Genomic DNA, 24529 nt, shown 5'->3' on the forward strand with positions numbered 1-24529 from the left:
TGTCTTTACATTCATAGAATTGCCATGCTAGAGTAGGATTAGAACTTAGGTTGTAAGACTTTTTGTGTGGTAGAACATTAGAAACACTTTCTAGGCACAAGGGGTGAAGTTGGGCTAACCATAGAGTTTAATTATCGCAAAGAAATTTAGAATTAGCCCAATTCACCCCCCTCTTGGGCATCTTGATCCTTTCAATTGGTATCAGAGCCTCGTGTTCACGTATTTAGGCTTAACCGCCTAGAGAAAGATGTCTCACGGGGATGGACCTTCTCCTATCTTTGAGGGGGATGATTTTCCTTATTGGAAAATCCACATGGAGGCGTACTTAGAAGTTCTAGATGTTGGAATACTTAGAGCCGCTTCACAAGGCTTTCCAAAACCTCGGGATGCTACACACCTATAAGGCGATGAGGTGAATTATGAGAAATGGAATGCAAAGGCTCGAAACACCATCTTTAGTGGCCCTTGCAAAGATGTGTTTAACCGAGCGAGGAACCACAAGGACGCCCATGCACTATGGTCGGACATTTGTGCGCTCAATGAGGGAACTAAGAGCGAGCATGAGGAACGATATCATCTTGTTATGAAAAAAACTAAATTCATTTGAGATGCTTCCCAAAGAGAGTGCTAATGAAATGTACTCACGCTTGAATATTCTTGTAGAGGAAGTAGACTTGGACGCTTGAATCTACAGTATTTTTCTCTCACAACAAAACAGCTTCAGCCGGCTTATCAGCCGGCTTTAATACCAGCTGAACGCAGCACTGACGTGAGGCCGAGGCTGCTGGCTAGATCCGCTACAGTGAGAGACGCATGCTGCAGGATTGTTTGTGTCCTAATGTGTGTCCAGCAATTAATCTGCAGGACGACCTATGGGCGTGTTTGGGGCTGAAATAATTCAATAATTATTCTTTTATAAGTCACAGTCTAAAAAATCTCTGGTAAAAAACAATCAAGAATGTTCGGCAATATTGATTATTATGGTACTACTAGATAGTGTAAAAAGACCAATATCCCTTTATCTTCCTCAATGGACCTATCCTAATTCGGCCATCTCCCCAGGGAGTCCCTCACACTTGTCGACTTCCGCCCAAGGACCGACTACCTCCACGCCGCCCCAGCACGGATCGATGGCCTGTTCGGCTGGTATTAAAGCCGGCTGATAAGTCGGCTGAAGTTGTTTTGTTGTGAGAGAAAAATATTATAGATTCTAGCTAATAAGCCGGCTGATAAGTTCAAGCGAACAGGCCCTCGATCCAGGAGCAGAGCGGGCGAGACGATTGCATACCTCCCATGCAGCACTGACGTGAGGCCGAGGCTGCTGGCTAGATCCGCTACAGTGAGAGACGCATGCTGCAGGAATGTTTGTGTCCTGATGTGTGTCCAGCAATTAATCTGCAGGACGACCTATGGGCGTGTTTGGGGCCGAAATAATTCAATAATGATTCTTTTATAAGTCACGGTCTAAAAAATCTCTGGTAAAAAACAATCAAGAGTGTTCGGCAATATTGATTATTATGATACTACTAGATAGTGTAAAAAGACCAATATCCCTTTTTCTTCCTCAATGGACGTATCCTAACTCGGCCATCTCCCAGGGAGTCCCTCACACTTGTCGACTTCCGCCCAAGGACCGACTACCTCCACGCCGCCCCAACACGAGGGTGACTGAGGGAGCCGCCGACCGAGCCCGCGAATCTCCAACGCGAGGGCGAGGGCGGCCGAGGGAGCCTCCGATTGACCCCGTGGGATCTTCAGCGCGAGGGCGGACGACCTCCACGCCTCCCCTGCGGTAAACTCTGGCCGAACCCGAGCTCCACGCCGCCCTTGCAAAAACTCTGGCCGAGCCACCACCGCTACCTCCCGTGCTCTGTACTGGGCTCATCGCCGCCACCTCCGGCTTTTCCGATTCATGTCAAACCCGGTGCGGGAGCAGGGATGGCAATTTGTTCGCGGTGGAAGAAACGCGAGTGTTGGCTCGCGGTACAGTGAACGCAGGTTCCAGTTGAAATTGCGATTGTTACCACCGCTGCGATAGAAAAAAAACTCGAGATACAATCAAAGTCGTTTGGGTGGGATTATCGATTAATTTAACATGGAATCTGATTTTAATCGGGCCCAAACACGCCCTACATGTTTTTACGTCTACGACGTCATACATCAATCGCACTTAGAGCAACTATAGTAAATGACTACAGGTGGGCTGAGAGGAGAGATAGAAAAAATAGGCTATAATTTATCGTCGACTTAGACACAAGAAAAGAAAACTTTGTGAAAAAGACAAGTGAGCCATGTAATAATAGAGAAGAGCTAACTATTATATGAGTGGATTAACAAATAGGCTGCAAAAATCTATACGACCAACAGCAGAGTGTATTATTAGCTTGTTCTTACACGCGCCTGCATGCATGGATGCACATGCGCGTACGTGAGTTTTCGCAGGTGTGCCCCCTTATAATTGCGGAGTCATCAGTCATCACGTATGTACCGTGTACGCAGCACGGAGACGGAGGGCAGGACAGGCGTAAATGAACTGGGGAAGTGACGTGCTGTGCACAGGAATGTATTCTAATCGACGTCAACGCCTGTCGTCCGGCGGACCCGCGGAGGGCGACGTGATCGATCGAGGGTGCACGTGAAACACGTACGCCCAGCTGCATGCCCTACGTGCCAGAGCATCCTGCGTGCAGACTGCGGATCGGAGTGTGATTCCCGCAGGCTGTTCGTGTGTGTATACTGTAGACAGTAGAGTAGTTCGTGACATCGATCGCCGTGTGTCGTGTGAGCGTCGTGGTCGATCAGCCGGTGCTTAGCGCAGCCTGGGAACGGGAACATGGACTAGGTTCCTGTTCCCATGTTCCTGTAACGTCTACCAGAAAGAGGAACTTTCCCGCCTACCTTCAAGAAAGAGGAACTTTCTCGTTTTCATGTTATGATGCTCCAAGTTTTCGTTCTTGGGGAACAGGAACATGGCTGCTAAGGGCAGGCGCAACCTGCCAGCTCATGCAAGATGCATCCACCTGCATGCTTGCTTGGCTCTGTAGTCACGGGCTTACGGCCGCGCTGCTCCTTACTACGATCAGATCTCAGCACAGAGCCGTGTTATTGTATTGCGCGTGGCGAGGGCCGTGGAGCAACTCTGGTCGGGCGGACACCAGCGGACTGGATGTGTGACGATTGAAGAGCGAGACGCCGGCGGGGAACGCACGACGCGTATGCCGGCCGGCTCGTACCTACGGGAGTGCGGTGCTCCCCAGGTGGATTGGAGGAGATCCGCCGGCCGTCGGTCCCCGGGAGAACCAATTAATTTGCTGCAGGGTGTACGCGCAGCGCTAACTCTGCTGCTGCTACGGCCGTGTCTCGTATAGTACTACCATGCATATCTGGTGGTGCTGGATACGGTATCCAGCTTGCATTGGTTGTGTTACGAACCTGAAATAATTTTACCCATGCCTGAATGCCCTCAACATATATATGCTGGATGGTTGCACGATAAGCTTCACCGGCAGCTCAAGATTCCACAGATATGGCAGTACTAAACGTGCTAGCCGTTAGTATCTACTCTATTCGTTTTAAATTGTAAGTTATTTTAGCTTTTTTTAGATACATAATTTTTACTATGTTATATCTAGATACTTAGCAAAAAAAATATATGTACCAACAAAAGGCGGAACGAGTTACAATTTGGAACGAAGAGAGTATATTTATTGGATATTAAGTTCACGTAGCATCATTTCTTTTGGCCTTTGGTAAAGTACACCAATAAGGGTGTATCCTCAAAGATATTGTTAGCTACTTATTAGCAAACATATCCGTATGTAGCAACATGATATTCAGCTTGTTGCATGGTTACTGAGATGATTTGTGGCTTAGAGATTTATATAGCGGTCAATCCTTATATGTGTTTCAATTCATCCAGTAGCGGACCCAACAGTTTTCTCAAGCCCGGGCAAAACATGATACTATCTAGTAACAGGCTCTAAGTTCCCATCTATGTTTCATGGTTTGAACTGATATTTGCTGGGTATTGCTGTGCAGGTCTTTTGACGCTCGACTAGGAGCCCGGGCAGGCGCCCAGGGGCGCTGGACCCTAGGTCTGCCCCTGAATTCATCTAGGAATCAAACTCCGTACTATGTCTAGATGGGTGCTGCTCTAACTCGTTTGAGTACAATAGGTTTAATTTAGAGATTTATCGATGGTCATATGTCATACGTTCCAATTCGTTTGGGATCAAACTCTGCACCATGTCTGAACAGACCAAGGTAAGAGCATCTCCAATAGATTATTTATCCCATTCCTAATACTAAAATATGTAGTATAAGGGATTATGGTTGCTCCAATAGATTACTGATCCTATCCCCAATACCTAAAAGTTTTATGTAGTTACTGAAAATCCACCCCCCTCTTCCTCAATGTAGGAGATCCACCTCCTCTCCCCTATCCACTTTATTTAAAGGTATTCATAATCTTTTGGAAGAGAAGAAAAAAAGCTCCACTATTACTAATAATAGGAGATCACTTATATAGACTTTTAGGACATGTGGGATAAGTAATCTGTTATATGCTCTAACATTTTGTATTCCAATTGGTTTTGGAATTAAACTCCGCATCATTCTTACATGCCTTACTCTAACTTGTGCAGGCACGAGAGGCATTGCGTTTGTTAGATCCCCATCGAACGTTATAGGTTATGGAGGACAAAAATCCTTTCGCTTTTTAAATTTTTTACTAGCTAATGTGCTCATGCATTGTAACGGACTTTGTATGATCACAGGACGTGAGTTGTTCCAACTCTTATGAGCATAGTCGTGAGTTTGGATCACATACGAGACACATATGGCATGAGGGTACAAATAAAAAGATAGAGGGAAGAATCACTTTGCTAGCTCTTTAACATTAAGTATAGATATAGATAATTAAATAAATCGGTAATGCCAGAGTTAGGGTGTCCATCTACTTAGACGCTGGATCCCTAGGCCTACAAACCAGCCCGGCCTACTCCCCTCATGGTCCATCTAAAAATAATGAACGCAGTTTTCTTCCTCCTCGCCCAATCGCTCGCTGCGCCGCGGTGTCCGCACCGTCCACCGAGCCCCGCTCCTCTCCATGCTGCTCCCGATGCCACACTCTCCACCTCCCCTGCGCCCTCCTCAATCTCTACCGCATTCGAGCACCGGCTGTCAGAAAAGTCCTAATGGCTAGAGGGTGGAGGGGGTGAATAGCCTATTAAAAATTTATACAACAACACTTAGCAAACTGGTTAGACAAATATGAGGCGAAGCAAATGTTGCGCTAGCCTACTAAAATTGCAAGCCACCTACCACAATTCTAGTTTATATAGTTTCGATCCACACAGTAGCAATGTCACTACACTAAGTTAGTGCGCTCTCAAAAGCTAACTAAAGAGCCACACTAACCAAACTAACAAGCTCTCACAACTAGATACACTAAAGAGCTTAACAACTAGTTTGAGGTAATGTAAAGAGAGTGAGCAAGATGGTTATACCACCTAATCGAGGAGTGAACCAATCAATCACAAGAATGAATACCAATGAAGGCCAATCACCTCGGAATCAAATGATGACATAATGATTTTTTACCGAGGTTCACTTGCTTGCCGGCAAGCTAGTCCTCGTTGTGGCGATTCACTCACTTGGAGGTTCACGTGCTAATTGGCATTACACGCCAAACCCTCAATAGGGTGCCGCACAACCAACACAAGATGAGGATCACACAAGCCACGAGCAATTCACTAGAGTACCTTTTGGCTCTCCGTCGGAAAAATGTCAAGAACCCCTCACAATCACCACGATCGGAGCCGGAGACAATCACCAACCTCCGCTCGACGATCCTCACTGCTCCAAGCCGTCTAGGTGGCGGCAACCACCAAGAGTAACAAGCGAATCCCGCAGCGAAACACGAACACCAAGTGCTTCTAGATGCAAACACTCAAGCAATGCACTTGGATTCACTCCCAATCTCACAAAGATGTTGAATCTATGATGGAGATGAGTGAGAGGGCTTTGGCTAAGCTCACAAGGTTGTTATATCAATGCAAATGGTCAAGAGAGTGAGCTTGAGCTGGCCATGAGGCTTAAATAGAAGCCCCCACGAAATAGAGTCGTTGCACCCCTTCACTGGGCACAGCTCGGGGTGACCGAACGTTCCGATCAGATTGACCGGATGCAGGACCCCAGCGTCCGGTCGCCTGATGCTTGCCACGTGTCATCGACTTCAAATATTAATCGCTCGATCTCAACGGTCATCCGTACATTTAAGTAGTGACCAGACACGCTGCTCAAAGTGACCGGATGCAGGACCCCAGCGTCCGATCGTTTCCAGTAAGGTACCAGAAGCGAAAAATCACGACCGGACGCGCTCGGTCATGCCCGACTGGGCTCATCCAGCGTCCGGTCACTCAACGTCTCTTCTATGTGCTGCCACGTCAGTGGGACCAGACGCACCCACTCAGCGTCCGATCGAAGACCGACACCAGCGTCTTCACTGCTTCTATTGAATGGATGCGCCGGTTTAGTTGAGGCCAGCATCCGGTCCACTCTATGAGACCCTGTCTTTTCTATATAGGGCACCGGTGAAGTTCCTAACCCTTGCTCAAATGTGCCAACCACCAAGTGTATCACCTTATGCACATGTGTTAGCATATTTTCACAAATATTTTCAAGGGTGTTAGCACTCCACTAGATCCTAAATGCAGATGCAATGAGTTAGAGCATCTAGTGGCACTTTGATAACCGCATTTCGATACGAGTTTCACCCCTCTTAATAGTACGGCTATCGATCCTAAATGTGATCACACTAACTAAGTGTCTTGATCACCAAAACAAAATAGCTCCTACCATTTATACCTTTGCCTTGAGCCTTTTGTTTTTCTCTTTTTTCTTTTCAAGTCCAAGCACTTGATCATCACCATGGCATCACCATCATCATGTCATGATCTTCATTTGTTTAACCACTTGGAATGTGCTACCTACCTCATGATCACTTTTGATAAACTAGGTTAGCACTTAGGGTTTCATCAATTCACCAAAATCAAACTAGAGCTTTCACTGCCGCCTTCCTCCCTCTCCGCTGTGCTCACCAAGCGTTGTGCTGGCGCTGCCCGCCATGTGTGGCTAGGAGAGGGGCCGTCGCTGGCAGGCGTAGCTGGCCGCTGCCAGGTCATACCACCATCCTCGGCCGCAAGCTAGCCAGAAACAGTCGTTCCCCAGTCTTCTTTGCGTCGTTCGAAAAAAAGGATGAACAACACATGTTTCAAGAGTATGTTTTAAGTGTTTCAAATGTTGCATAGGTATGTTGCAAGTGTTTCATATATAAATATTACAAAAGTAGATCAGAATGTTGCATATTAGTAATGGTTGTACATATATGTTGTAAGCTTCTGTTTCTAATATCTCATTTGTTTTTTAGACGCATGTTGCAAGTGTGTTTATCTGGATGTTGCATATGTTTCACACATATGTTGTAAGTGTGTTTATCTGGATATTGTGTATGTTTTGCAATGGTTCTCAAATGTTTTCAGGTGTTTTTACAAGTGTTCGAGACACATGTTTCAAGCGTTTCATCTGCCTTCAGACGTACGTTTCAAATGTTGCATCTGGATGTTTCAAAAGTAGATCGGGTGCTGCACAAGTTGTAACGGGACCCACTTGTAGCAGCCACCTGTAGCAGTTGCTGGGGAGCTGCCAAGCGGGCGCTGATGGCAGAGGCGACGCGAGCGGTCCCCACGCGCGGTCTAGCGGCACGGGCAACGTCCGGGCGGTGTGGGCCCTGTGTGGGCGCGCAAAACGCAGGCACGGCGGGGCATGCAAACACGGGGGCGGAGCGCAGGTGAACGCAGGAAACGAAGCGCGGAAAGGGGACAGAGTGCAGGTGTGCGGAAACGAAGTGCAAGTGCGGGCATCCGGACGCGCATGTCCTGTCAGGGCGCTAGCGCTTCCGTAAATAAATAAATAGATTTTGTGGTTTGTTTGACAGAATGTGTGATTTGTTCAATAAATCAAAACGATAAGTTTAATTTAAATTTAAAAATAATTAATTGAAATATATGTTTGCACTAGTAAAGAACAGACAATCATTGTCGGACCAAGCAGTGATTATGCTTCACTATCTGGTCGTAAGCTCCTTGGCTTGTCATATTTATCTTTGAATATGTAAAGCTTGGCATTCTTCACAGTTGCGGTGCTCTCATATGCTTCCTAGAGCCTCTTCCACACCTTAAGTGCCATCTCCAAGACCTTGATGGACTCAAAGACCTTGGGGTGAAGCTCTTCATATATTGCATTCAGAGCTTGATCATCGAGTTAGATCTTTTTACTACTGCAGAAAGGATGATGATTGCCTAGACTTTCACCGCTGGTTCATAGGCAGAGGGTGTGCAGAAGGGCCACCCACCAGAAATGATGAACATTTTCACCGCCGGATCGACATATGATCTTGCGGCGAAAACAACGCTAGTCTTCGTCGCCATATCATGTGCCAAACTGGCTGTGAAAACATTTAACACCGCCAGCTAGTCATGCAATGCGCAATGCACTTACAAACTGGCGGTGATAAGAAGTTTCACTGCCAGTTTGACGATGGAAGGCTGCAGTGCCATTTGGAGCCGGCGGTGAAAATCGCTATCACTTTTAAGAGACAAAATCTTTTAGACTCCATGTTTGCCATAACAATAGAATAAAACTTGTTTCGCATGGATTCATAATGATAAAGTAAACTTGAGCACAATGGAATAAAACCATCCTTTCAGACTCTATGTTTTCCATAACAAAACAACTATACCTTCATTCACTTATTCATATCTTGATGAACCATCAACACTAGCATACATGGATAATCCTTTCTCTAATCCTTCTGGCTATCCAAGCTTCCCTAAATTTTATAAAAAGCCACACAATGATTTAATCTATTGTTGGAACCTTGATCATGAATTGCAGCATCCAACAAAAATATCTTATATCATTTGAAATGATAAGATGGCCACTAGTTAAGATGAAGGGAACTAACACCTACATACATAGCTTATTACTCACTGTTTCAAATATCTTCCATCCAGTTATAGCTTACAACTGCATACAGAGCTAATCCACCATCTCAAATATTAAGGCTACCTACAAGTTAAGCTGAAGGGAATTCTCACAAGCTTTGTTGACCATGCAGCGAGTAGGTGGTTGAACTTCTTTTTCTGGCACTTTTCCTTGTAAGAAACAAAACAAAGAATGAATAAGGTGCATAAATAATGTAGTGCTGGAATGCTAGAGAAGGAAAACAAAACAAGCTTGGCTTTAGGATGTATCATCGCTAGGATTTAAAAATTAGTAATTAGCAGACTGGAATGTATTTGGAAGGCAATGGCCAATATTCTTTCATAGTTATTGGAATAGATACAAGTGAGAACTAGTAGCTAATAAGAGTATGTAGTCACTGCTGACCATAGCTGATAAATGCTCCCCAGATAAGAGGCTTCTAAATCCATATCAAAGGTTCATATGTAATTTTACATGTGTAATTAGCATTTTTCAGGTTCCGAGCAATATAGCATTACAGGTCGGACTTCAATTCTGTGCAATAAGCAATTACAGGTTCAGAGCAATGAACAAATCAGCTTCTCACCTAAAACTGTAAAAATAGAAGGTCAAACAGCTTCTTCATTATTCTTATATAGCTGTCAACAATGCTCTATCAGATTCTGAACCTGCAAAATCATTTTTTTGTCGCTCAGAAGACTAGAAGGTCAAACTCTGTACCCAAATCCCTGACATTCCAATATTCAAAATAGAATAAACTCATCTTACAAGTTCAATGTCTTCACGGGAAACCTTTTATTATCCTTAACAAAGCTGATAAATTCATCTTGCAAATGGCTTGGACAGATAGACACTAAATACTTCTCCACCCCATCCACATTTCGTTATAGTCGCAGGAGTGCAGCAAACAAAGAACTAGGATGTGAATACAACTCATAAAAACCCTGCTTGCTGCATCCTGGAGAAGCTGCAGTCAATGCAAAATACAGAAGGCATGATCAGCACTAACGTGCCCAATTAGATGCGGCACAATAGGATACATTGTGTTTATTCATATGTTATAAATTTCTCCTTGACTTGCACTAATAAGAAGGAAACACTGAATCAACAATTCAAGTTTCATTCCAGATAATTGTATTTCGATAGATCCAAATCACGCATACTTCACATACAAGTTTGGGCAGATCTGCGAGGAAAAGTGTAAACTAATCAAGAGTTTAAGACAAAATTCTACACCCACAGATACTACACATGGAATGTACCGCTTTCAAAAAAACACATGGAATGTACCAACCAAGCACAGATTATTGGGACAGGGCTACGAACTAGGATCCCCCGCGGCGCACAGGCCGACTTACAGGCCCATACAAGCTAGTGTAGCCCAATATCTATGCCCGGGCTTATGGCCCACTCAAACAATGCCATCGTCCGCTTGCGGCCTCTGGCACCTGACAGCCCACCGCGGCGTGGAGGCGAAGCAGGAGTCGGCGGCACAGGGGCCACTGCATCCCTTAACGTCTCATTTCTTCAGGAGTCGTAGTCGTCAGGGATGGCCGCCACCAGCGTCCCCTGCGCACCAGAGTTGTAGCCTTCGTCGGTGATGTGTCCTCCCGCCTCCGTCTCCCCAGCCGCATCGCCGCCGTCAGACGCAGCGCCAGAGCCAACTCCCAGCACTGTCCCTGCGCGTGGTGCAGGCGTGCAGCGTCGATATCCATCTTCGTGACCTGGTCCGAGATTGCGGCAAGTTGGGCGTCGTCTGAGAGCCGAACTCCTGGCCCAAAGGCGATTTCCTTCCTGCCGTTGTTGAGGATGCCCTGTGCGTGGGCCTCAGTATTGGCCGTGGAGAGGTTGCTGGCCCACAGGCCGGACACCGGCGCGTATTCCGGCGAGCCGTGCGTCTCCACGCCGCCGTCCGGCGAGTAGCACGGGGTTGTGCGCCTCCTGGATCATGGGGTCCCGTGTCTCCAGCCCCCATGAAGGCGTCAAGCAAAGGGTCCTGGCACGCGCTCCGGGCGAACCGATTGTGGCCAGAGCGGTCACTGTTTGTTCTTGTGTGACTATTTGTTACCTTCCGACTGGGATAGGTAACTGAACTGACGGTGGCACGCCAGGCTAAGCGAAGCACCTCAGAGATATGCACAAGCGTCAATCTTACAAGTGACTTCACCCTAAAGGATAGGAAAGTAGAAGTAGGTAGACTTGGTAGAAATTATCATCTCATTATATTCTACCGGAACAGCTCTGTAGTGATCATGGAACAACTCTATTAGATGGTACACGAGATCTATATCTTCCTAAACTTCATTTCAGCGGATGGAATAAGTTTTTTTTTGTCTGTAAAAGGTCAAGAATCTGCTTGGTACCGCTGGATCATCACACAGAACATGAGTTACATAGAACTTTACAAAGTTATAGATCTGCTTGGTGCATGGTACTTTGAATCTTTATGTTAAGTAGTTCAGCTGATTTGAAATGATCAGTGCTTTTCTGATAGGTCTTACGGCGTTGTCAAATGAATGCATTCTAGTGTTGGCAACTCCGATATCCTCCCTTTTGTTGCCTCCTATCTGAAGGTGCTCTGTTCTTGTGCAATCAAACACACTCTTGCCTTTTCTTTTGCAGATCCTGATGATGAGATCTTGGACAACGCAGCTAGCAAATATTCAATATTGTAAGAGCTCACATTACACCTCTATACCCAATTACCCATGTGTGTCTTTGTAACTCTGCAATTTGCAACTCCTGAAAACTTCAGCCTAGTTATGTTTTTTTGCTTCTCAATGTTTTTAAAAATTATAATGGAGATAAACTGTGTTTATTATAATGCCAGCAGGTCCGGGTGGGCTTTGGCTTGCAGCCTCATTGTCCTGCCATATACTGGTCTAGGCAATGAAATTTCCTATTTGCATCTTGTATAACTCACAGGGAGAATGCCCAAGCACAAAAGTTCCATAAACCCCACGTGCTACAAAACATTATGTTTGGTTGTTGATTTAGGCTTTGAAACTAGGTTCTTGTTGAATTTAAGCATTACATGGTAATGGTTGATGAAGTTATTTCTTGTTAAATTGTAAGAACATCCATTGTTCTAGTTCGCTATCGGAACATATATTTGCTACTGTTGAATTGTGGGGGATTTGCTTATTTGCTACGAGGTTATGTACATATTTGCTAGATAAGCTAGCAAGCAAGACAGAGATCTCACACAATTGTACTCGGGGACGATCCCTCAGCAGGGAAACAAATTTCAGTTTTCTGATAGATGTATTTGGTGTGAGATATGTGCAAATGTGTTTGTGCATTTGTGACTTCACTTTGATTTGTATAGAGCAGCCAATTGGTAGTCTAGATTCTTGGTTATCGATGCACTTTTGTGCACTTGTGGTGTATTGGGTTTATTTCATTATAGAAAAAGAAAATTGCATGCAGCAAGTAGCAGGTGCCGTTTTAGTTATTTCTTTGGTTTGTTCCACGGCAGTGCGCATGTCTGTACCGTGAATTATGATTGGATTTCATAACTGGCGTTCAGTTCCTCGTGTCTAATACAAAGTCTGGTGCAGCAGGTCTGATTCAGAGCAACAGGTCTGAAACTCTGAATATACAGAGCAATCCAAGTATGCAACCAAGCAGCTCAGAATGTCTCTCATATATATTCAGAGACTGGTAGCATGATGCAGGTTATCTAAAACGATAATGATACCCCTCGGGACGTCCGTCCTTTCTAGATGGAACAGACGCGCCTGCCCCCGCGCCTCGTGTCACGTGTCCCGCGCCTTGTGCCTCGTGCCAAAGCACGGGATGGACGCGCCTGCCCCCACGCCTCCCGTTGCACGACCTCGCGCCTCATGCCTCGCACCAAAGGACGCGACGGACGCGCCTGCCCCCTGCACCTCGCCTCATGCCTCTCACCGCGCACCCTCGCCTGTGCCTCGTACCTCCCGCCGTGCTGCGATCCATCCGCTCGTGATCCATCCACCTGTCAACCGTGAACAAGCTTCCATTGTGGTGCAACAAGTAGATAAGCACATGTGACAACCGTATGTTTCATGCGTTTCAGATGTATGTTGCATATGTTTCATCTAGATGTTGTAAAAGTAGATTTGGTGTTGCATATATTGAAATGATTATACACATATGTTTGAAGTGTATGTTTCAAATGTTTCAGCTGTTTTAAATGTATGTGGAAGTGTTTTATCTGAATGTTGCATTGGCTATACACATATGTTGCAAGCGTATGTTTCAAATGTTTTAAACGTATGTTGCAAGTGTTTTATCTGGATCTTGTATATGTTGCAGTGCCCATACACATATGTTGCAAACATATGTTGTAATATTTTATCTATTTCGGACATATGTTACAGCAAATAATTTATGTTGCAAGTGTTTCATCAGCAGGCGCGGCAAGGGGTGCAAGGAGGTGGTCCCCTCGGGCGTAGCGGTCGCCGCGTGCGCACGGGAAGCCAAGCGGGCGCGACAACAGGCGCGGAACACAAAAGATGTATCCATGGGCGTGGAGCACGAAGCTGCATCCATGCTTGGCTGCTCTCTCTCTCTCTCTCTCTCTCCTTATTCCAGCTGGATGTGGTCAACAGCAGCACCACGCGCCAACAGCAGCATGCGGGGCAACAGAAGTGCGCGGCCAGGCATGGGCCATCGGTGTTGCTTCCCATGGCAGCAGGCGCGATGACCCCCCCCCCCAAGTGTGCACGGTCAAATCAGGACCCAGCGGCAGAGGCATAGGGGAAGGAGCACGCACGGGCACTGCGCGGGAAAGCCGGACACGGGGCGGGCAGTAGGCGCGGGGCGTCCGGATGCGCTGCTGGACGTCTGTATCTGGAAACCCGGCTGTACTCTATTTCTTAACTGTCTTGTGCTATTTCTTCAAGTTTGTGTTTGCCTTGCCGCCACCCCGCCTCCACTGTAGCAGCCCGATCTGGCTGCAGCGGCGGTGCTCCTCCTCACTCTGATTGTACAACAACTGATATATGTCAAAACTGAGTTCTTTTTTCATAAAGAATCAGCAATATGTTACCTTGATTTGTCTTGCTAATGGTTTGTGTCACTACTACAGGAATTTTTACTGTTGAGGGCATTTCGGGTTAAATGAGGCGGTTTTCGCAACTACCTCGGCCGAAAGGTCACGGTTAATCGTGGCCTTAACCGAGGCGGTTGCCTGCCCACCTCGATTAATCAGAAAAAAAGAAAAAAAAAGAAAAAGCCCAGATCCACCAATCTTGTCTCGGAGATGGAGACCTTGATGGTTGCATCTCTTGTGATGGTGACTCCAATGATGTCACTTTTTCCTTCCATACTTGCTTGGTCTGTGGACTTAACTTTGGTAGAGTAGGTTCATCTTTGACAACTTCTTTAAGTTCTTCATCTGCTTCCCATCTATTCTTTGGGAATTGATTCTTCTGGTGTTCAGATGATCAGCGTGTCCTCCTGGAGAGGGTCTTCTTTGGCTGCTCATAAGTGGTATAATTATTGAAATAGCAGCGTACCTTTTCTCTAGGGAATTGAAAGTGGACTTATCTAGATCCGACATAGATAATTGTATTAGTAATGTTGAGGAACGGTCTTCCAAGGATAATGGGTGTGCCATCTTCTTCTTCTCCCATGTACAGAACCATGAAGTCGGCAGGGGCATATTGATCATGTATTCTCACTATGACATCTTTGGCTATTCCCTCCAAAAATCATATTGATTGATCTACCATCTTGGACATTATATTGACACCCGATCCAATGTCGTAGAAGGTCTTGTGGAATATTCTTTGTCCAATGGTACACTCGATCGTAGGTACGCCTAGATCATCCATCTTGGTAAGATATGGTGAAGCGAGGAGGTGGTCATACTGTGATCGGAGTGTGTTGATCATGTTGACTAACTCTTCTGGTGACTGCTTGGCTTTGTTCTTCCTTCTTCTCCTGTTGTTTTTCTTCTTACTCACTGTTGTCTCTTCGAGCAGGTACAACGTTTGTGGATGTCTAGGAGATTGCAAGATATGATTCTTGAAAGAAAACTTCTCCTTTTTATCCTTGATTGTGAAGCAGGTTTTGGCATTGTCCGCGTAGATGATGTCTTTTGTGGTGCTCAAGAAAGGTCGGCCCAAAATAATGGGTGCCCTTACATCTCCATCTGTTTCCAAAACCACAAAGTCTATAGGAACATATGATTGTTCCACTCGAACAATGACATCTTCAAGAACTCCCTTGGGGTAGCAGAGTGACTGATTTGCAAGCTGCAAACTCATATTTGTGTACAATAAAGTATCTCCATTAATTTGATCATAAATTACCTTAGGCATAATGTTGACACTTACTCCGAAGTCAGAGATAGATTCTTGGAAAATATGAGGTCTAATGGCGATGTGGATGATAGGTCTCCCTAGATCGCTCTTCTTTTCAGACAAGGAATAATCTATCCACCTTCCCGTCAATGGTTGTATACAGTAGTATACTGCATTATTAATATTGACAAGATTTGTAGTTTCTAGATCTTCCGGTTGTCCCAGAATTTTACCTTTGTCAGTCGAAGGAACATGTAACAACCCGAGTTTTCGAGCATCCAAAAATGCAAGCTTTTTTTCAAAAATTTTCCTGCAATTGTGTGAAGCATGTAGCTTCTAGGACAAACCGTAGTCTAACCCACTAACAAATCATTGCATCCATTTAGATTTGTTTGTAGAAGTGTGTCGGTGCTCTCGAGTTTGTTCTATGTTTGAGTCTCATTAGAGTTTGGAGTGCACAAATCCGTAGCAAGAATCCCTTCTCAAACTCCCCTTTGAGTTCTTCTCAAATCTTCTTTGAATTCCCCTTTCAAATTTCTTTGACTCAATCTCAAATTCCATAAATTGCAAAATAGGAAAACTCTTTTCTTTTCTTTTGGGCCAAAACTCCTCCCTTCCTCCCTTCTTGTGTAAGCCGATCAGGCCCTTGGCCCAAACCATCGCCAGGCCTCAGCCTCCCTTCGGCCCTGCAGCGCCCTCGCTAGGCCTGCCTCGTGCTTGCTCCCGTGATGGCCCACACGTGCACTGCCCGTGGCCCAGCTTTGCACCATGGCCCCTGTAGGCTTGCCAGTGTAGCGCCGGCCCCCACAGGCCCGTCCACGATGTGAGCCCACCAGCCCAGTCACAGCCCCCGTGGGCCCAAAATGGCGGCACGCCTGACCTAAACCCTAATGTGCCCTGCTCCCGAGCCGTCGGCACCGCCGATAAGCACGCACCCATGCCATGCCCCTGCCTCAACGTCCGTACCATGCACCAAGGGATGCGTGCCATGTGTCCCATCCATGGCACGGACGACGGCGATCTTCTGAGTGTCTCCAACCCTAGCCACCGCTTGCTATAAGAACATCAGCCATCGCTGCTCTTTCTACTACTCCTAATCTACCGCCATACTCTCTCTTCCTCCTCTCCTCGCTCTCCACTCTCTGCTGCCAATGACACCAGCCACAGCCGACCACGCAGACACCATAACCAACCGCCCTCGGCCGCGCCACCACCACCGATCACGCCATGCTCTGCTTCGCTCCTCGCCTCCGCCTCAACTGGCCACGTCACCACCTCTCTAGCTTCCCCTCCTTGCCAAGCTATCCTCGCCATCGGCACCCCATCAAGCCGCGCTACCTCCTCCACGTTGCATCCATGACCTCGCCATGCCACATCGCCAAGCCATCATGGTGCCGTCGTCTTCTCCGTGGACCATGATGCCGTTGGCGCCTTTCCCTAGCCACTGAGTTGCACTGTGACTTGGAGCAGCAAGCTTTGTTGTGCTCCTCCTCGCCACGCCAGCATCGAGCTCGTCCTCTACCACGATCGTGGCCACGACACCATCGTCTCCCTTCTATGGACCAAGACGTCACCAGCACCTCTTCCTTGCCAAGCAGCAAACCATCGAGCCCGGCCACCTTGATGCTGTGCCCTGCCTAGCTCGTCCTCAGTGCCACCTCGCTACGTGAATGCACCGAGGAGCCGAGCACTGACGCCTAGGAACCCACCTACCTACATGCTGACCTCCTACTTCGTCGTGACCTCCAACCACCACGGTCAACACCACCTCACCCTCCTCCACTATGTCTATGGCCAGCACCACTTCCTCATCGATGACCCACCGGGAAGCCACCCCTGCTCGCCACCACCCGGAGCTGGGAACCGGAGCTGCTGACCATGGCGCCGACCACCTCACCGGAGAACAGCAACACCACCTCATCGGAGCACCATCTCCTCTACCTCCGGTGAGCTCCCAAGGGCCAAGATCTTGTCCTTCTCTCTTTCCATCGCTGTCATGCTAAGACCGGCCTTCATGCCGCTGTCTTTCACCATGCGGGTGTCACGCCTGGTTTTAAGAATAAAACCAGATGCACACCATATGTGAGCCCAGGAAGTCAAATCTCACATATAGCTACAAATAAGGGCAATATCAATAGACAATGCTTGAATACATAACGTATTAGTATAAAGAATATAACCTCAGAGTATGGACAGCGGAAAAACAACTTCAATCTTTAGGCGAAGACTCTAAATCCATAGAGACAACTGACTGGTTGATCACAAGCCTAATTCCTCCATACTCTAGCAATCTGGTACCCATCCGGGATTTTCATCCAAATATTTGAAAAGTAAAGCAAGCGTAAGTACATGTCGTACTCAACAAATATAACATGGGGTTTATGAGGCTTAAAAGGCTGACACTGGTTTAACTGTGATTAGCTTTTAATGAGTCATCTTTTAGCAATTGGGTGGCAACAAGTTTATCACAAGCCCATAAACACATGATCAGGTAAACATGAATAATGAACATCATAAACAGTAATCATTAGTGAGCATCTTCATCATCAGTATCATCTGTGTTCATCATCATTAACCATTCATGATCATCAATTACCAAAAAGGGGGAGATTGAAACCTCTAGTTTGGTTTTGGTTAATTGATGAAACCCTAAGTGCTAACCTAGTTTATCAAGGTGATTATGAGATAGGTAGCACTACTCCAAGTAATGAAGCAATGGTGAAGATCATGATGATGGTGAAGGCATGGTGATGATCAAATGCTTGAACCTAGAAAAGAAGAAAGAGAAAAACAAAAGGCTCAAGGCAAAGGTATAAATAGTAGGAGCTATTTTGTTTTAGTGATCGAGACACTTAGTGAGTGTGATCACATTTAGGATCGATAGCCGTACTATTAAGAGAGGTGAAACTCGTATTGAAATACGGTTATCAAAGTGCCACTAGATGCTCTAACTCATTGCATATGCATTTAGGATCTAGTGGAGTGCTAACACCCTTGAAAATGTTTATGAAAATATGCTAACACTTGTGCATAAGGTGATACACTTGGTGGTTGACACATTTGAGCAAGGGTTAGAAACTTCACCGATAGAGTGTCCGCCTGTAGAGTGTGGACAGTCCGATGGTGCCACCGATGCACTATATAGAAAAGACAGAGGTCACTGTAAGTGACCGGACGCTGGTCTCGGTAGGACTAGCGTGTTCGGTCAGTGGAAGAGTGAAGACGTTGGCATCGGTCTTCGATCAGATGCTAGGGCACTCAGTGACCAGACACTGACGGGGTGCGTCCGATCCTGCTGATGCGGTAGCGCACAGAGGAGACCCTGAGTGACCAAACACTGGGTGAGTCTGGTCGGGCATGGATTTTTGTGAATGGATGCTTACTAGAAACGACCGAACGTTGGGGTTCTATGTCCGGTCACTTCGAAGCAGCGCATCCGGTCACAACTTAAACGCACTGATGACCGTTGAGATCGGGTTATCAATGTTTGAAGCAGGGGATATGTGGCACACATCGTGCGACCGAATGTTGAGGTCCAGTGTCCGGTCGATCTGATCGGCCCGTCCGGTCGCCTCATTTTTCAGTGGACTGAGGAGCCAACGGCTCTATTTTGTGGGGGTTTCTACTTAAGCCCCATGGCTGGCTCAAGCTCACTCTCTTGGCCATTTGCATTGACATAACAACCTTGCGAGCTTAGCCAAAGCCCTCCCACTCATCTCCATCATTGATTCATCATCATTGTGAGATTGGGAGAGAATCCAAGTGCATTGCTTGAGTGATTGCATCTAGTAGCACTTGGTATTCATGTTTCACTGTGGGATTCACTTGTTACTCTTGGTGGTTGCCACCACCTAGACTACTTGGAGCAGTGAGGATCATTGAGCTAAGGTTGGTGATTGTCTCTAGCTCCGATCGCAGTGATTGTGAGGGGTCTTGTGCCTTCCCTAGTGGAGCGCCAAAAGGTAACTCTAGTGGATTGCTCATGTCATTGAGTTACCTCACTTGTGGGTAGGTTCTTGCGGTGTCCAATTGTGTGGACGAGGTTCGTACAACACCTCTTAGCCATCGAACCACCAAGTGTTGGTCGACACAATAGGGACTAGTGTGTCGGCAAGCACGTGAACCTCGGGAGAAAAATTGGTTGTCTCTTGCCCTTTGGTATTCTCCCAGTGATTGATTTAGTATTCATCTTGTGATTGGTTCACTCCTCTACATGATGGTATAATCATTCTACTCACTTATTTATATTTTTGCAAACTAGTTGTAGCAAGCTCTTTAGTGTAATTAGAATTGAGAGCTTGCTTTGTTATTTTAAGTTCATCTAGTGGAGCTCTTTAGTGTAGCAAGTGTGAGAGCTCTTAGTGAGTAGTGACATAGAAAATTGTGTGTCTAGAGATCATAGCAACTAGAATTGTTGGATAGGTGGCTTGCAACCCTTGTAGAGCTAGAGCAAGTTATTTGTATTTCACTATTTGTTATATTAATCAAATTGCTCTAGTTGATTTGTAGGTTTTTAAATAGGCTATTCACCCGCCTCTAGCCATATTAGGACATTTCACTTACGGAAGCCAACTCGTTTAGGTGAAGCTTATGGCCGCGAGTTGCTTCACCATAACCATCGGGCTTTACCTCTTTTGCTCACTTGTTTATCCTAACCACCTTGTATGCTTGTACCACAATGACCATAGCGTTCCTTCGGATCTAGCGGTGACAACCGCATCACTATAGGCCTTAGGGATAGCCTTGTGCTGATTTAGTTGCACGGTCATGGTACCCTATGAGTTGGTTTGGATTGTGGGATTGTGTCCCCTTTCTTCCAACCTTCGTCCATTCCATGACGAGTTGGTTGAAAGAGTATGGATTCCATTCTTCTCTCCTCTCTTGTTCTCAATCCTCGTCGATCCAGTAAGATGTGGATTGAGCCCTTTGTTGTTTGGTGTTTATTTCTCTCTTGATTCCATTCCTTTGATTTCTGTCGTTTGCTATGGCGAGTGGATCAAAGGAAGGTGAATCCCATGTCCTCCTCTTTTGGTTCTATCATGCTTAAGCCCTTGTATGCTTGTACCTATTTAGACCCACTGTTCGCCTAAACAGCCGTTTAGCCCGTTTACACACCGTTTAAACGCTACACGGTGGCACACCGTTTCCGTTTAATTGGTTGTTTTGACCGTTTAAACGGCCGTTTTTCCCGTTTAAACACCCGTTTTGCCCGAATAATGGGCTAAACGGTAGGTGACCGACTGTTTACCGTTTAGCGTTTAGGATAACACTGTTTAGACCATAGCATTTCTTTGGTTCTTACGGTGACAACCACACCGCTAAGAACCCTAGGGATGTCTTAGTGCATTTAGTGCACCTAGGTCATGGTACCCAACAAGTAGTTTGGGCACCCGTGTTCTCTTCTGTGTCGCTCCTTTTCAATGCTCTGTCCCTTTCCATGGCGCGTGGATTGGAAGGAGTAGACCACCTCCCTTCTCTTCTCTCCTCCATTCCACCCTCTCTTGGTTCCCGTCAATTATAATGGTGGATGGATTGAGAGAGACCGGAACTGCTTCTTTTCCCCCTTAGCACTCTTTTCGGAACCCATCAATCTCCATGATGCCTGGATTGAAAGACCGCAAGCCATGGTGTTCGCCTAAGATGAGCTAGGGTCTATGCCATTTTTATTGAAGCCATACAGGTCGACATGATTGACCCGGGAAGTACTGGCTAGGCTAAGACGTATGCTTGTGCTTAGCAAACAACCACTTCAGTTTCTTTTGGTCTAGGGAGCGGACTTCCGCCGAGAGGGCTAAGTCATCTTCCCTTGGTGTTCTTTTGGTGTTTTTTGATCTTCTATGTCTTGTTGCCTCTTTTGTTTGCAGTCTTTATAGGTTTAGTGGATTGATTGTTCTTTTACCTTGTTGCCACTCTATCAAGGTAGTTATATTGAGGATAATGTTGATTAGACCAGAACCCATTGGAGGAAGGAAACACGAACAACACCAGGACCTTGAGGAGAACGGCTATGAGTGCACTAAGGATCTCAGAGATGACTAGTCAACAGGTGCCACATCCCACCCAACCTCATAGAATCCTATTAGACATGCAATAATGTAGCTGCTAGTGCTTTACTTTCATGGTAATGATATGTGATAGGTTGCATGGTAGAATTGCTTGATAGCCATTACCTTGATGTAACCTTTACCCTTGCACACCCGCTGTTAGGATAGATGATCACATACTACTTACTACTTGCTTCTACTACACATTATATCTATGATGTGATGCTTGGTGGAGAATTGTTGGTGAGTGGCTAAGGCACATGGTGCTGCTAAAACTAGTAACAACTTGGGGAGATCTTGGCGTATGTCTTGGGTGTATGGTGAGGGTTGAGTCGACTGGACAAGATTCTACGACAAGTCTTTGGACAAGTCTTGCTAGGGGGATGTGACCTAGGCATTCCCTATGAGAGGTACCTCTAGCGAGTACATGTCAGATGAGGAGGCCCTGAGGTGGAGTGTCTTTGTGGGATGAAGCCCCGGGATGGAGGTGCCATCGAGGCATGGGGTGTTGGTTATTCCCTTTGAGAAGATATCCTATCTGGTCCCCATAAGGACTAGTATGTCGAGAGAACAAGATCATAGGACCCTACATGCACGCCACTCGTTCCTGAATGGGCGGGGGATGGATGCTGACTAGCTAGGATGGTGCCACTGCTGCTAGATTGTTAGTGGATAGTGTAGGGAGGTACGGGCATGGGACCCACACCCTCCTAAGACAGCGTAGTGACCTCTAGGGGCTCGATACTATGTCTCGCAGTCTTAGCGTTTCGGTGGACTCCGAGGTGGCCTAGGGTTGAGTGGTAGGGTGGCATCACACCGGTTGGAGGGTAGCCTGGTATCAGCCTAGATGGTGGCCACCGTCGATGATGGTGATCTTGTGGTTCTAGGTGTACATGCTCTGTAGAGTTGATCGATCTATACATATAGCCGCATCCTCAGATATGGACATTCCTATGACCTACGCTTCCCTTGATTAGTGAGAGGTATCCTTTCTTCTTCTCCCCCCTGGGTTTGGTGTTGGTTTCTGGCTTGGGCCGTTGAGGCAAGGTACAAGTGGGAGTTGCCCTTGCCGTGTAGAGAGTGAGAGTGTGGTGAGATGTGTGTGATGGGAAGGGTGAACGTGTGGATGAGATGGGTTAAAACTTGATGAACTATTATAAAATATGGATGAACTTGCATAGGAAACCTACAACCATATATATGCCTTTTGCTCTACCCTTGCATTCCACTTACCACAAAGCATACGCAAAGCATAGGGTGGGAGCCAGTGGCCAGTACAAATCGTACTAAAAGATATTTGGCAGGTTTTGGATGTCATCTATGACGATGACAACAGAGATTAGAAGGATTAGATGGTCTCGTGCCTGTGCTCAAGTTTGGTTGAGGAGATGAAGATGAAGTCTATGCCCACTGTTGTTCTACACCTACTCTGATGATTGCTCGTGAAGGAGGTTCCTTCACCTGTCGACGCTCCACATCAACTCTGATGATAGTCTGTGATGGAGGAGCCTTCACCCACCAACGTGCCATGTCTACTCTCATGAAGCCCTGTGCGTGTTTCCGCTAGTATAACGATTTATTTAGGTGTGTAACCAAGTGTTGTAATACCCTATAAACTTGTACTTTCGCTATGTATGAATTGTGGTATCAGCTATTATTTGATAATGTGATGGCTCGATCTCCTGGACTATAAAAATCGGGATCATTTCATAACAGGAGCCGCTAGCTGAGTTATTTGTTATTCTATCATTTTATTAAAGCTATGCTGGTTCTTAATAGCAGAGGAGAAGCTATCCATTCTATTATTTATGTTTTTCAAGATCTTATCATTGGAAGCTAGTTTTCTAGATAAGCCCTCCATAATTTTAGCTTGGCCAGAAATCAATTCTCTCAAGAGTGGTTGATTATTAAAATTATTATAATTATTACCTTGATAGTTACCTTGGTAGTTTGGCCTTTGTTGTTGATTCCATCCTTGATTCTATTGAGGATGAAAGTAGTAGTTGTTGACAAAGTTCACATCCTCATGGGTTTTAGGGTAGTTATTCCCTGTATGCCTAGTGTTTCTACACTCTTCACATGTCATGCGGGAATCCTGAATGTGCATGACTTCTTGCTTCTCATTAGCGGTCTTCAAGCTTTTTATGAGCAGGTCCATCTTGGCAGACAACAAGTCTACCTCCTTGAGTTGATGCATACCTCCACCTCTCTCGTGGGTCTAAAAACGTTCTTCATTCCAACCTTGGTTGGAAGCCATCTTCTCTATGAGGGTTGTTGCACCTAGGACTGTGAGTGATAGGAAAGCACCTCTAGCAGCAGCATCGATGTTCTCACGGGTACTGTTGGTCAACCTGTGGCAGAAAGTCTACATGAGTAGCCAATTCTTCATCCCTTGATGAGGACATTCTGATATATAATCTTAAAAGTGTTCCCCTGCCTCAGGGACAGATTCATCATGTTGCTATTGAAAGCTTAAAATTCTTCCACGCAGAGCATTAGTCTTGCCTATGGAAAAAAACTTGGCTAGAAAGGCAGTGGAGCAGTTATCCCATGTAGTGTTTCTATCTTTGTTAGCATAGAACCATTGGTTCACCTTCCCCAAGAGTGAGAATGGGAAGAGGCGAAGTAGTATGGCATCTTTGGAAACTCCCTTGATGGTGAAAGTGCTATAGATCTCCAGGAAGTGTTGGAGATGAGCACTCGCATCTTCATGTGTCTTTTCACAAAATTGGCTGGCTTGCACCATGTTGACGAGAGCTGGCTTCAGCTCAAATCCATTGTCTCCCACATTGACTGTTGGCCTAGTACGGATATTGGCCATAATTGGAGTAGAGAACTCACAGAGAGTCTTGTCAGCCATGGCTTCAAAAACTGGTGTTAAGCTCTACCTGGTCTAGTCGTCTTATGATTCTAAAGCTAAGACTTTCTTGAGTTTGGCTCTAGTTCTCCTGATTAATACTTCTGGATCTTCAATGTAGTTTGTCGAAAGGTCAAAACTAGTCATACATTACCCTGCATAAGATACAAAAGTAGACAGAACAAGGGTAATCCTGCTTGAGGAGGGGCCAATGGTTATCTCAATCACATCAATAAGTATAAGTTTATCAATATTTTCTTCTTGCCTAGATACCTTCCCCAGCAACAGCGCTA

General features: G+C 46.0%; 1 non-coding gene across 1 annotated transcript; it reads left to right on the forward strand.

Annotated features, from left to right (window-relative positions):
- Positions 1-23766: 23766 nt before the first annotated feature.
- Positions 23767-23875, forward strand: LOC136506235 (small nucleolar RNA R71). The gene has a single exon (XR_010771458.1). It is a non-coding gene; the product is annotated as a small nucleolar RNA R71 (small nucleolar RNA).
- Positions 23876-24529: the final 654 nt, after the last annotated feature.

Source organism: Miscanthus floridulus, chromosome 14, assembly GCF_019320115.1.
Source record: "Miscanthus floridulus cultivar M001 chromosome 14, ASM1932011v1, whole genome shotgun sequence".
Taxonomy (NCBI): domain Eukaryota; kingdom Viridiplantae; phylum Streptophyta; class Magnoliopsida; order Poales; family Poaceae; genus Miscanthus; species Miscanthus floridulus.